This window comes from Falco punctatus, assembly GCF_963210335.1.
Source record: "Falco punctatus genome assembly, chromosome: 2".
Classification (NCBI taxonomy): Eukaryota; Metazoa; Chordata; class Aves; order Falconiformes; family Falconidae; genus Falco; species Falco punctatus.
The window spans coordinates 18,034,827-18,047,692 of NC_137581.1; the positions used below are offsets into that span (position 1 = coordinate 18,034,827).

At 45.3% G+C, this 12,866-nt stretch overlaps 1 protein-coding gene across 9 annotated transcripts in view; it reads left to right on the top strand.

The window, feature by feature from the left end:
* Window positions 1-12,866, top strand: part of ELMOD1 (ELMO domain containing 1) — a 72,784-nt gene that overhangs the window by 29,719 nt on the left and 30,199 nt on the right. For 2 of the 9 annotated variants that reach the window (XM_080377099.1, XM_080377100.1), the window contains one exon: window positions 9,093-9,229. The exons of the other annotated variants lie outside the window; for them this stretch is intronic. The gene's annotated coding sequence lies outside the window, so the exon portion shown is untranslated. The remainder of the gene's footprint in view (window positions 1-9,092; window positions 9,230-12,866) is intronic. 9 annotated transcript variants of the gene reach the window in all.

Sequence of the window (12,866 nt, forward strand, 5' to 3'; positions counted from 1 at the left end):
AGACACTGGAGCAGCAGATACTAATGGCATAGATTATCTCTGTGTTTAAAACCAATGAGTTAAGTCTACACAAACTGCAAGTCATCTTGTTGACTGTGTCATAGAAAATGCCATAAAATGTATATAGAGAGGAGCAGGGTTTTCATCTGTAAAGTTAAGATAACCTTAACTGCTCTCTGAGTTATGACAGTAGTTTACGTGCAGTAACTTCACACAACAGGTATTCACTTGGAGACTCAAGAAGGACTTTCAACAGCTTTAAAATCCAGCTTGTAAGGGAAGACTCTCACATATAGGCAGACTTGCCACTCAGCTGTGAGTTAGGTTTGTGCATTGGAGGCATGCTGCAGTCTCTGCTGCTACTATCAAAGTGCATGCTGCATTAGGGCTCTCTGCTACTACAGTTTGTCTTCTAAACAAAATACTGCAGATGTGAGTGCAGGTAATGAGGAATGGGTGTAACTTGTGTGCTACTTCTGCTGTGCTTACTATTTATCTGTTGGACCATTAACATGACTTTTTACCAGCTTGACATCTCCTGTCCAACTTTTAACATAGTCTGTTTTGTATTTAATATCGCTGAATTCTCTTTTTTTCATCCAGACCTTTCCATTTCAGAGTATGTTTATCCTTCAACCATTCTCTGATCCTGTGGTTAGTGAGGCTGAAAGGCAGCTATGGAAATCATCAAGTCCAATCCCCTTGATCAAAACAGGATCAGCCACGACAGATTGCTCAGAGCTGTGTCCAGTCATGTTTTAAGAATCGCCAGGGATTGAGACTCTGCAGCTTCTCTGAATAACCTGTTATGATTGTTTAGAATGATAGAATCATTTACGTTGGGAAAGAGCTTTAAGATCATCGAATCCAACCATGAGCCTAGCACTGCAAATATCACCACTAAAACATGTCCTTAAACACTACCTCTACACATATTTTAAATATCTCCAGGGATGGTGACTCAACCACTTCCCTGGACCACCTGTTCAAATCCTTTCGTTGAAGAGATTCTTTCCTAATATCCAACCTAAACCTCCCCTGGCACAACTGGAGGCCATCTCCTCTTGTCCTATCACTTTTTACTTGGGAAAAGAGACCAACCCCACCTTGCTAACACTTCCCCTCAGGCAGCTGTAGACAGTGATAAGGTCTCCCCTCAGCCTCCTGTTCTCCAGGCTGAGCAACCCCGGTTTCCTTATAAGACTTGTGCTCCAGACCCTTCACCAGCTCCATTGCCCTTCTTCAGCTCCAGCACCTCCATGTCCTTCTTGTGGCAAGGAGCCCAAAGCTGAACCCAGGGTTCGAGGTGCGGCCTCACCAGTGCCCAGTACAGGGGCGGTCACTGCCCTGGCCCTGCTGGCCACACTGTTTCTGACACCAGCCAGGACGCTGCTGGCCCCTTGGCCACCTGGGCACACGGGGGGCTCATGCCCAGCCGGCTGTCAGCCAGCACCCCCAGGCCCTTTCCCACCGGGCAGTTCCCAGCCCCCTGCCCCAGCCTGTAGCGCTGCCTGGGGCTGGTGTGACCCACGGGCAGGGCCCGGCACTGAGCTTGGTTGAACCTCACACCGCTGGCCTCGGCCCATCATCCATCCAGCCTGTCCAGATTCTTCTGCAGAGCCTTTCTACCCTCAAGGAGATCAACACTCCCGCCCAGCTTGGGGTCCTCTGCAAACTCAGGGAGGGTGCACTCAAGCCCCTTGTCCAGGTCATGGATAAGGATATTAAACAGAACTGGCCCTGGTACTGAGCCCTGGGGAACACCACGTGTGACCAGCCGCCAGCTGCATTGAACCCCGTTCACCACCGCTCTCCGGGCCTGGCCGTCCAACCAGCTGGTTACCCAGAACAGACTGCTCCCACCCAAGCCACAGGCAGCCAGGTTCTCCAGGAGACTGCTTGGGGGAACTGTGTCAAAGGCTTTACTAAGGTCCAGGCAGACAACATCCACGGCCCTTCCCTCATCCACAAAGCCCGTTACCTTGCCATAGAAGGAGATCAGGTTAGTCAAGCAGGACCTGCCTTTCATAACCCCCTGCTGGCTGGGCCCGATCCCCCGGTGGTCCTGTACGTGCTGCGTAAAGGCACTTGAGATGACCTGCTCCACACCCTTCCTCTGCACCGAGGCCAGGCTGGCAGCCTCCAGCTCCCCAGATCCTCCTTCCGGCCTTTCTTGCAGGTGGATGTCACGTGTGCTGACTTCCAGTCACCTGGTTAGCCAGGACTAATGATAACTGATGGGAAGTGGCGGGTCAGCACTTCTGCCAGCTCTGCCGGTGCCCTTGGGTGGATCCCATCTGGCCCCATAGACTTGTGTGTACCAAAGTGTTGTAGCGGGTGCCTGACCCTTTCCCCTTGGATTCTGGGGGCTTCATTCTGCTCCCTGCCCCTGTCCTTCAGCTCAGGGGGCTGGGTACCCTGCGCACAACTGGTCTTGCTATTAAAGACTGAGACAATGGCGGCATCGAGTACCTCAGCCTCTTCCTCGCCCTTTGTCACTGTGGTTTCCCCCACATGCAATAGAAGACAGAGATTCTCCTTAGCCCTTCTCAAGTATTTACAGAAACATTTTCTGTTGTCTATTACGGCAGTAGCCAGATTAAGTTCTCGCTGGCCTTGGCCCTTCCCATTTTCTCCCTGCATAACCTCACAACATCCTTGCAGTCCTCCTGAGTTGCCTGCCCCTCCTTCCCAGGGTCATCAACTCTCCTTTTTTCCCCCCTGAGTTCCAGCCAAAGCTCTCTCTTCAGCCCGGCTGGTCTTCTACCCCACGGGCTTGTCTTCCAGCATATGGGGACAGCCAGCTCCGGCACCTTTAAGATTTCTTTCCTGAAGAAGGACTGGCCTTCCTGGACCCCTTTGCCCTTCAGGGGTGCCTCCCAAGGGACTCTGCCAACCAGGCTCCTAATCAGACCAACGTCTGCCCTCTGGAAGTCCAAGGTGGCAGCTCTGCTGATCCCCCTCCTTACTTCTCCGAGAATGAAAAATCCTGTCATTTTGTGATCGCTGTGCCCAAGACAGGCTCCAGTCATCACGTTCCCCGCCAGTGCTCCTCTGTTCACAAACAACAGATCCAGCGAGGTGCCTTCCCTAGTTGGCTGGCTCACCAGCTGTGCCCGGAGGTTATCTTCCACACACTCCAGGAACCTCCTAGACTGTGTTTCCAGTAGACACCTGGTAAGGTGAAGTTCCCCACAGGAATAAGGGCTAACGATTGTGAGATCTACCAGCTGCTTAAAGAATATTTCTTCTGCCTCTTCATCATGGTTGGGCAGTCTGTAACAGACTCCCACCATATCTGCCCTGTTCGCCATCCCCCTGATTCTTACCATTAAACACTCAACGTTGTTGTCACCACTCTTAAGCTCTAGACAATCAAAACATCAAACCTGGAGTTTAGGTAGTGACTCTTACAATTTAAAACCAGTAACAAGAAAAATTAAAAGAACACCTTTACGTTTAGATGTAATTCCTGCATTTGTCTGTGCATGGCTGCTTGTCCTGTCAGTGGGCACCACAGGGAGGAGTTTGACTCTGTTGTCTTTGCTACTCCCAGCAGGTATTTATGCACATAGGTAAGATCCCCCTGAGCCCCTAGCTCTCAGTATGTCCTCCAACAAATGCTCCCACTCCCTTTATCACCTTTGTGGCCCTTTGTTGGACCTCTTCTGTATGCCTATGTCTCTAGTACTGGGGAGCCCTGAACACAGTACTCCAGATGTGTCTCACTGAGGCTGAGTATAGACTACAATCTGTATTATCATCCACAAACATATGGAGCTTTAAGGGCCTTACATAAAAAGCAATGGGAAAGGTAAAACTTTGAGCATTGACTAGTCTTCTGCAATTGAAGCAATTGCTTAGTTTTATCAAAGTAACACTTGTACATCCTCATATTTAAAGGAAGTAAAAATATTTGTTTCATGCTATTGACAATACTGGCTAAACTATGTTTTACATGAAGGTGATAAATTTGTTCTTACTGATATTTAGGACAATAGACAAGTATTTAATATCCCTTTAAAAACTTATGACGTAGTGTTTTATTGCTTTTGATGTGTATTTACTTGACCCATGGGGCAGGTGGCTTAGTTTTGGCGTTGGGGATGTGTTTGTATGTGTTTTTTCTCTTTAAGGCTTACTCTGAAAGGCACCCTTTATCTCTTGCAAAATGGCTCAGCTCTGAAGTTACCTACCTTTGCTGACAGTCACCATCTCTACTTTAACTGGGAAGTGAAATTGTTGTTGTAAAAGTAATTTAAAATGTGTCTCAATACATTTCTAACACAAAGTTCAGCCATTGAATGAGACAATTAAAAAGATAAGAGAAGGTACATGTTGCGGTGCCATGCAGTAAGACTGCTTTTAATAAACTGAAGTCCTACAGTATCTGAACCATTTCAAAACTTCAGAATAAGTCCTAAATTGAATAAGTTGCTTGTGCAGTCTCATTTCTCAGTGTCAATTGCTTTCTTTATTCCTGCCTTTCCCAGGATTGTACTACACATCTGAATAGTGAAGAAAGGGGCTGTGCTTCCACAAACAGCAGCTACTTTGACATCTAGATCTTTTATAAGAATATAATTTTAGACTGGAGGATCCTTAATTAACAGAAGTTCATCTATGGGTTTTCATCTACTTGTTTTCAACAGCTGCTGCTTTCCAGTGGAATGAGAAGCTTTTTTTTTAAAACGGTCCAGTACTTGGAATAACTCTAAACTGCTAAATTCAGGGGAGTGCTGTTGGCCAGTGAACACTTTGTTCTTTGTTCCAAGGCAATGTCTAAATAAAATCAGCTGTTCTAGGTTTCTTTTCTTTCTCAGCTTGCTCTGATATGAATTATTACTAAAGTCTGAAATAAATCTTATTTCATAAAAACTGTTTCTCAGTAAAATATTTAATCTTTCAGTGCTTTCATCTTTGTATGGGGGTTTTGAGGAGTCTGTTAGTGACAGTTTCATTTTGACTATAACTTATCTTAAACATCTGAAATAATAACAACTTGGAGAACCAACTGTAGCAGACACCTAGGTTTTTTCAATTAATTCTAGAAACCTGACACCTTCTCTTGATCGACTGCAAAACAGTCTGTAAGCACTAGCAGATTTTAAGCATAAGTTTTGTCTTACTGGAGTCACATCAGATAAAATGAAAATCAAGCAAGCAAAAAGCGAGAGTAGGGAATGTGTGGAAAGCTGCTGTTAAAAACTACTCTTATGTCTTCCTTCGTTGCCATGGTGACTTGCTTTCATGTCTAAATGAAGAGATAAGGTGGATTTCGGTTGTCAAGTCTGCAAAGGCAAAGAATGAAAAAAATTTCTTGTTTTGTAAAGGAGCTAATAGCAGATTTGCCTGTGGCAGATTGGTGTGTTTGTATGTTACTTCTTGTTTGACCTTGTATATACACTGTAAGTTATACAAATAAACTAAAGATAGCTAGGTTAATTAGCTCCTAGCAGGGTAGTGCCACTTGCTCACTCACCTATGTTGATAGCTTGTCATCCATAACTGATGCATCCTTGATTTCTCAAGCTATAATTAGAATTCTAAGGAGGGAAATATTGGTGTATAATACTTCCTTCTCTGAGCTGAGTCTGTCCTTCAGCAAAGATAGTTGTGTAAGAATCTTTCCTATCCATAGGACCTAAAAGAGTACACACAGGAAAGAAAACAATGTGTAAGTAGACTGTGACTTTTATTTCATTATTTTAAAGTATTTAAAATTTTTTGTTGGGCTTTGCTTCTTTCACCCCCCACTCCACCCCAATTGTAGGTGTAGTCACTAGCACTGAGTATTTAGTTGAAGTTTTCATTTTACCCAAAGTATTTGTTCTGTTTTTTACTAGCTTTGAAAATACTAAGGTTCTGAAATTAGTGAGGGGATGAAACACTTTTATTAGTTTAAAAAATGTTGCACAGTAATCAATCTTTAATTTTTTTCACGTCAGGAATGAGCTTCACAACTTTGGAAACCTTTTGCTCAGTTTTGCTTCTGCCTGTTTATCATGGAAAAGGCTGTCTAGAGCCAGTGACCTTTAAATAAAAAGCCAGCTTTCATGAAAATGTGATGTCATACTGTCACTGGGAAGAGTTGTAAATTCTAATAACCATCATGTATGCCATTCCCATCACACTGGCCCAACATCAGTTGGGTTAGACAAGGGCAAACCATGAGACTCCATGCTGAGAACCACTTCTGTCCTTCCATTTGCAATGTCAGGGTGTGAAACAACATGCTCAGTTCTCTCTGCTTCTTGTTGCAGTGTGCTTTTTACCCCAGGCAAAGCAACACGTGCTGTGGAGAATAGAAGTGGTGTGACTGCAGCAGTGATACTCTTAATTTGTTTTCTATTTGGCTCTAAATTTCTCTGTGTCTTGCAAGGATCCCAGCAATTGTAGAACCACCTTTGTTCATCCCCTCCCTCATGGAAACCAACACTCCAGAACCTCTGCTGTGCCCCATTATTGCTGATAAAGATCAATTGCTTCTTTGGTTTTGCAGCATTCCTGACAGTCCTTGCCAGGGTACTGACTACCTAATTTTTCTGTTGTTGTTGGGGGTTTTTTTGTTTCATTTCTTTTTATTTGTTAAAGCTGTTCTTAGCAAAAAATTAGAGCTCAGAAACAGTGTGACACACAGCAGGGAAGATATGAAGGAGTTAAAGGTAGAAGAGCAGGGAAGAAGGAGAGGTGAAATAAGTGCATATCCCAGCCCTAAAGTGATGTTTTCTAATTACACAGAAGAAACCTTTACATTTCCTGGCACTTCAGGCTATTGTTGTGGTAGCTTTAAGTGCTGGGTGGTATTCTCTAAGTCTCTTCAAGACATGCAAGTGAATTCTACAGAATATTTTGCATTTCTGATAATTTTTTCTACTTTTTTCTTCTTGGAACCCAAGTAACAAGTATATTTTTCTCAGAGCTCAGTGACTTTCTGTGAGCCACAGTTGGGAGAACTATACTGAGTTGCATTGGTTACTGCTCAGGAGCTAATAGGCAGCTTCTGATGTCTAAGTGACTGCTGGCATCAATGACTGGGAATGTGTAACCCTGACTTATGGGAGGATGGCTGCATGTGTTTCTACTCATACAGCATCCTTGGCAGTTGAACTGCTTGTTGATTGGGCCTGTGTGCATCACAGAATGTTCGGGGTTGGAGGGGATCTCTAGAGATCATCTAGTCCACCCCCCTGCTAAAGCAGGTTCATCTGGATCAGGTTTCACAGAATCACATCCAGGCAGATTTTGAATGTCTCCAGAGAAGGAGACTCCACAACCTCTCTGGGCAGCCTGTCCCAGTGCTCTGTAACCTTCAAGGTGAAGCAGCTCTTCCTCATATTCAGGTGGAACTGCCTGTGTTGCAGTTTGTGCCTGTTGCCCCTTGACCTGTTGCTGGGCAGTACTGAGAAGAGCCTGGACCCATTCTCTTGACACTTGCTCTTAAGATATTTGTAGACATGGATAAGATCCCTCTCAGCCTTCTCTTCCCCAGGCTAACCAGGCCCAGCTCTCTCAGCCTTTCCCCATAAGGGAGATGCTCCCGTCCCCTCATCAGCTTTGCAGCCCTCCGCTGGGCCCTCTCCAGTAGTTCCCAGTCTCTCTTGAACTGGGGAGCCCAGCACTGGGCACAGCACTCCAGATGGGGCCTCACCAGGGCAGAGCAGAGGGGAGGATCACCTCCCTCCACCTGCTGGCCACTCTTCTCCTGATGCACCCCAGGGTCCCATTGGCCACCTCGGCCACAAGGGCACACTGTTGGCTCATGGGCAACTTGCTGCCCACCAGAACTCCCAGGTCCTTCTCTGCAGAGCTGCCCTCCAGCAGGTCATCCCCTCACCTGCCCTGTTGCATGGGGTTGTTCCTCCTGAGGTGCAGGACCCTACACTTGCCTTTGTTGAACTCCATGAGGTCCCTCTCTGCCCAGCTCTCCAGCCTGTCCAGGTCTCACTGAATGGCAGCGCAGCCTTCTGGTGCATCAGCCACTCCTCCCAGTTCTGCATCATCAGCAACCTTGCTGGGGGCACACTCTGTCCCTTCATCCAGGTCACTGATGAGTAAGTTGAACAGGGCTGGACCCAGCACTGACCCCTGGGGCTGGCTACATTCTACTACACAACTACATTCAGTGAAGACTGAAGCAAAGAAGACATGCAGTAGCTCTGCCTTCTCTGTGTCCTTTGTCACCAGGGCACCCCCCTCATTCAGCAATAGGCCCACATTTTCCCTAGTCATCCTTTTCCTGATGATGTACTTGAAGATGCTGCTCTTGTTGTCCTTGACCTCCCCCACCAGATTTAATTCCAAATGGACCGTAGCCTTCCTTGTTGCCTTCCTGTGTGCTCTGACAACATCCCTATGTTCCTCCCAAGTGGCCTGTCCTTTTTTCCACATCCCGTAAACTTCACTCTGTTTGAGTTTTACCAGAAGCTCCTTGTTCATCCATGCAGGCCTCCTGCCCCCTTTGATAGATTTTTTTTTTTTTTTTTTTTTTTTTTTTTTACTCATAGGGGTACACCTATTCTGAGCATCTTATTATACAGGTTCTTTCTTTGGTTTACCTGAATAGGTGTTTGTATGAATTCTTGTAATGCACTTTGCCTGTATAGACAGAAATCTATAGGTCTGTACAGCAGCATGTAATACAGGAGGAAAAGGAGCTTGTATCAGGATGGGGAGGAGTAAAGTGCAAGTCTCTGAGGGACACCTTCATTTCTGTAATACTTCTGTTCTTAAAGGTCACCTTGGGATCTTAAGTATCGCTGTAGGTGATTACACAAACTGCTGGTGAAGCACACTATTTTCTGTACTGAGAAAACCTGTGAAGGCCAGCAGAAAAAAAACAACCCAAAACCATAGAAGAGGTTGAGCAGAGAGAAGGTTTGGAACTGTCTTCTAAACCAAACCAGAAGTGAATGCCACAGTGTTGTGGTCAGACACGTGGCTCAAGCTATGCTTCATGTGGGCTCTTGTTGACAATAAGCTATGTTTTATTTTATAGGTGCCACTGTCTCCACTTTGCTTACATGAACTGAAGTGTGTAGTGGCTAACACAGAACTTGACTTACATAATCACTAGTATGCTTTTATTACAGGACTTCTGCAAGCAAGTATTCCTTTTTATAAAGAACAACCCTTTGAAAACCAAACTTGTGTTACCTTTTGTCATTCATGTTACTAATGGAAGATTTCAACTGTAAGCTTGAGATGGATGAGTAGTAGAAAACTGAAGGTATCCACAAAGGCTAATTTTCTTCTATCAGTTACTTAGTCAAAACTAGTGTTCGTTTGCTTTATTAGTAATAGCTGCTAAGTATATTTTAGTGTATCACAGATGTAGTGTTTGTGTGCTGTAGTGATGCGTTATTAGTAGATGCATTTTTATTAATCTTTGTGAAACCGCAGCCAAAGCAAAACTCCAGTGGGGAAGGTGGTTGCAACCATGTGGTCACAGCTCTATTCCATTTTGAGTTTTTCCTTTCATTTGCAAATGTGCCATTGAGCCTAAAGGCAACATATAATTCAAAGGTACCCAACCTCTTCGCCCCACTCTGCAAGTTTACCCACATCACACAATGCAGTAAGAACAAGGCTTTAAGTAATGAAATGGGTTGTGATGCTTCAGCCCTGGAGGCAATTTAGTGTAGGCATGAACTTTCTCAAAGGGCTTGTGGGTTTTATGGGAGCTATCTTGCTCATAAGAAGAAAATCTTCTTACATAGGCTGTTAACACGAAGTTGAGTATTTCCTCCCTTCTTTCATATAAATGAGCTCTTTGGGTAGTGAGTTGCTCTAATAGAGACCTAACCTTTGGAAAACAAAGGAAGCCAAAAGAAAGCACCATACATTTCTACTATAAATGTATGGTGAAAACCCGGAATTTTGTTTTACTGCACTCTACCTGCCTGTTCGTCATTAACCTCTTGTATTAATTTCTCTGGGCCTTCAGCCTGACTACAGAGTTGGGATGTTCTGAGGAGGCTGAGGAATAGGCTGTGTTTGGATTCGTCAGGGATGATGGACTAGTAAAATCTGTGAAGGCTGATATCAAATGTTTACTGGAAAGCCAAGATGCCTGATGTTAGCCTGTGGGTTTTTCAAGCTGCTACTAAAGGTTGCAGTTGCAGGCATTAGTTGACTTTATATGAGACTGACTTACACTTCTGACTGTTAAGAACTTAAAAGAATAGCAGCTTGGTTGAGGACGGACTTGCCTCTTGGTAACTGGTCTTGTTCTTAGTACTGAAGATGATAACCTGCTTTGAAGCACATAAGAACTCCTCACAGTAGTGTGTTCTGGCCCACCTTGGGATGGGGGTGGGAACACAGGACAGACAGATGATGACAATAATGCCCAAATATTTTAGTGTCAGTAGCTGAAACTTTTGCTTGTCTAAAACTTGGTTCCAGCGTGGGAGTGATTCCTCATTCTTTAGGTTTCACTTTGTCTAAAATAGAGGCTTCCTGTTGCATAAAGACAGGGGGGGTTGCCTGCATGCAGGCGTTTTGGAGTGTTAAGTGAATTAACTGAAAGTGTGAAGATAAAGTGGATGCTTTTAAAGCACGTTAAATAGTTGTGTGGATGCTCTCCACTTAAACATAAAATGGCTTTAGTTCCCTTTAGCTTAATCTCCCTTCAAAGGCGATTAGACTAAAGTGAACATAAAGCAGATTAAACTCCCGTGTGGACATATTAACATGAGTTAACTTATCTTCCCTTCCTTGAATGTCCTTCTACACCATGCCCTTCAGAATGTTTTTAGGAAGTGAAGGAGCTCTTCAAGCTTTATTAAAGCTGTAACTGAATTGAGTATCTGGAATTCAGTATTTCAGAACAACCACTGCACTCCATTGAAAAAGATAATACAGAGCCTCCTAACAAATGACTTGCTTTTTGAAAGCAACAACAGCACGTGGAGGAAGTAACGAGCTAATGATATATGCATACACAGAGGCTTAGAACATAATGGACCAAATTATTTTTGACCATTTGATGGCAAGCTAACATATCGAAGCTGTGTTGATGTTCTCCCATAATATAATCCTAGAGAGGCTGAAGTTGAAAGGGAGCTCTGGAGGTCATCTAGTCCCCTCCCCCTGCTCTAGCATGGCCACCTAAAGCCAGTTGCCTAGGAACATATCCAGGTGGCAATGTTCCCATTCTCAGGTCTTTGCAATTTGCCTTTTCTGAGATGTGCTTCTGAATCCAAGGACCCTTGGCGGATCCTCTTCCCCACCTGAAGGCCTGGTGCACACTGTGGAGGTTGGCAATTGAGTAACATGGCAGGATTTGTGCCTTTATAGCTGTAAAAACAAGAAAGCTAAATTGTGTCCAAATAAATTATAGCCCGTGAAATCTGTTTTTGGGGTGTGTTATGTAATTGTGGTAGCAGTATGTGGGCTTTGGTAGCAGCTGCAATGCTAACAGACTTTAAAATAGAGCATTTCTAATGTATGTAGCCTTTTTCAGGCTTTCATAGGACCACGGGATAGTTCAGACTGGGAGGGATCTCAGCAGGTCTCTGATCCAAACTTCTGCTCACAGCAGGTCAACTCTGAGGTCAGACTGGGCTGTTCAGGGCTTCTTTCTGTCAGGGCTTAAAAAACTCTGAGGAAGGAAACTGAACCGCCTGTCTGGGCAACCTGTGTCACTACCTGACTGTCCTCCTGGGCGGGGGGGAAGTTTCACCTTATGTCTAGGCTGAACTTCTTATGTTTCAGTTTATGACTGTTGCCCCTTGTCTTCCTGCCCTGCACCACTGTGAAGAGCCCGGCTCAGTGTCCTGCACAGTCTTAACACAGGCACTGGGGGCTGCCGTTAGGTCCCCGTGAAGTTATCTCTGCTCTAGGCTGAACAGCCCAGCTTTCCCAGCCTGTCCTCACAGGGTCTGTGCTCCACAGTCTTGGGGACCTTCCACTGAAATCCATCCAGTTTGTCAAAGTCTGTCTTGTATTGCTGGGGCTCAGAACTAGATATAGTATCTAAATAAGGGCTGGCTTGGCTTACTGTCAGCTCGGTACTTTGAGAAATTGCGCAGCATCAGTGCTGTATAACAGCTGATCTTGGGAGAACTGGCAGTCCTCAGGACAGTTCTCAAACACCTTCCTTCTTGAAAGAGGGGAAGCTCTGGTTTCCTTAGTTGTCACTCTTCACTCGGGGGACCTGGCATGATTGTTGATTCATGTTTGTTGGGATAACCAGCCACTCTGCTTGCAGCAGCTGGATGCAGAGGCCAAGCTAAGCCAGGGTGTAGTGCAGGGGTCCTCAAACTATGGCCTGCGGGCTGGATACGGCCCCCCAGGGTCCTCAATCCGGCCCCCAGTATTTACAGAACCCCCCTGCCACCCCACCCCTCCCCCCCGCCACCCCCCGGGGTTGGGGGGGGGGGAAACCAAGCAGCCGCAGATGACTGCCTGCCACTTCATCCGCGCGCCCGCCCCCTGTTCAAAAAGTTTGAGGACCCCTGGTGTAGTGGCTCCCTGGATCCTCAGCAGCCAAGATAACAGGGTGGACTATGCTCCCTTTTCATGTGGTCCTGTTTCCCTGAAGCATTAGTGGAAACTATATAGCCTTTCATTTCAAGGGAACAAATTTTTTTTTGAAATAATCTTTTAAGAACTCGGGAGTTGACTTACTCTGTGCTTTCAGTTCTGGTGCTTTGTGTGTGGTTTTTTTTTGTTTGCTAAGACTAAAAAGCATGATTTAACACTTACCAGAGTAAACCTTTGCAGTGTGAATGCTGCTTTGCTTTAAAGGTGCCCTTAGGCAATGGGAATTTTGGGTGAGGAAGTGCCTTCTATTTGGGTACTGACCTGGTTGAAGTGAACTCTGCTCAAGATGCTTATTTTCAGGCTTCTTCTTTTGCCAG